This window comes from Petaurus breviceps, unplaced genomic scaffold (assembly GCF_028583685.1).
Source record: "Petaurus breviceps papuanus isolate PSGF00001 unplaced genomic scaffold, PetGlider_PUasm1.0 214, whole genome shotgun sequence".
NCBI lineage: Eukaryota > Metazoa > Chordata > Mammalia > Diprotodontia > Petauridae > Petaurus > Petaurus breviceps.
In genome coordinates this window covers 4186393-4187787 of record NW_027185863.1, presented here as the reverse complement: position 1 = coordinate 4187787, position 1395 = coordinate 4186393, and the positions used below count along the sequence as shown (strand labels likewise).

General features: G+C 39.5%; 1 protein-coding gene across 3 annotated transcripts in view; it reads left to right on the top strand.

Moving 5' to 3' along the window:
• Positions 1 to 1395, top strand: part of UXS1 (UDP-glucuronate decarboxylase 1) — a 138282-nt gene that overhangs the window by 80024 nt on the left and 56863 nt on the right. The window lies entirely within an intron of this gene.

Below are 1395 nucleotides of genomic sequence, written 5' to 3'. Positions count from 1 at the left end.
TTCCTTCTCCTCCCCCTCTCCACGAACACACACACACACACACACACACTCACACACACTCTCTCTCTTCTCCCCCCCTCACAACCCCCGCCAAACCTTGAGGTTTGGGATATGTCCTAAAATTTTTCAATTCCTTTCAGCAACTGCTGACAAATGATTGGTGGTCTCTTTAGGTTAGCACAGACGTGGTGCAATGAAATATGTTGTAACTATCAAAAAGTTAGCACTTTCAGATTTATTTTGACAGCTGGTGGTTTTGCTTTGTTCCTTTTCTTTATCAGGGTGGGAGAAGATTGGGAGATAAAGGAAGAAAATCTAATCTACTCCACCTACTAAAAAGAACACTTCTAATTAGCGATATGTTTATTTTTTTATAGTCCTTTCCTTGCCTTTACAAAAGCTAGTGTGATCATGTTTAAAAACATTCTTTAGCCTTGAAAAGTTTTAGGGTTTTTTGGTTGATGTTTGTAGGTTGTTTGGATTAATGAGGTAGTAATTACACTATTTTGTTTTGGCACGTCCAGAGCACATGCCTCATGCAGTTGCTTCTGTGAAGATTTCCTTCAGCCATGCATGAAGGCCATTTAGAGATGAAGAGATGCCTGGAATTTTAGGACTTACAGGTTATTACAATTATGTTTCAAAAGCAAAGAAATTAAATGGATTTCTCTTTGTTTCTTTTGATTCCTTATTGTGCAAAGAAACCAACAGCTGCACTAAGAATTTGGTGTTTAATTACAGCCTTGGTAGGTAGGACAGGGTTTTGGTGACGGAGTGAAGGATGGTAAGGAAGTAATGAATTTGGGAGGTTAGTGATGTTGTTGTCTGACCTTTGCTTCCTGCTGAGAATTCAAAGATAAAAATGACGTAGCAGCTCCTCCCCTCAAGGAGTTAATAGTATAGTAGAGGACATGAAACAAAGACAGGAATAATAATAAATGTTTAAAAGAGCAGGTTGACTAATATATGATTAGTTCATAGGTGAGGACAGAGTAAGTTTTATGAGAGATTTGAGGAGGGAGAAATTACTTAGAGGTGCATCTTGAGGAATGGAAAAAGTTTCCACAATTGGATGTTGGGCAGAGTTTGGAAAGGAGAGGGCAAGGGCACTGCTGGCATGAAGGATGAATGAGAATAGAGAGGGTGGGATGGTCTTCAAAATGTTTGGTTTGAATTGTTGGGATGGAGATTTAGAGGAGGGCAGTGATAAGTCTGGAAGCAGGCTGGAAGTAAATTGTAGAACGCTCCAGGAGAAAGGCCACTCCTTCACCTTGGGTCTGGTTTTAGAGTGGGGAGATATAGATGAGAGAGACAGAGACAGACAGAAAGATATATATATATATATATATATATATATAGAGAGAGAGAGAGAGAGAGAGAGAGAGAGAGAGAGAC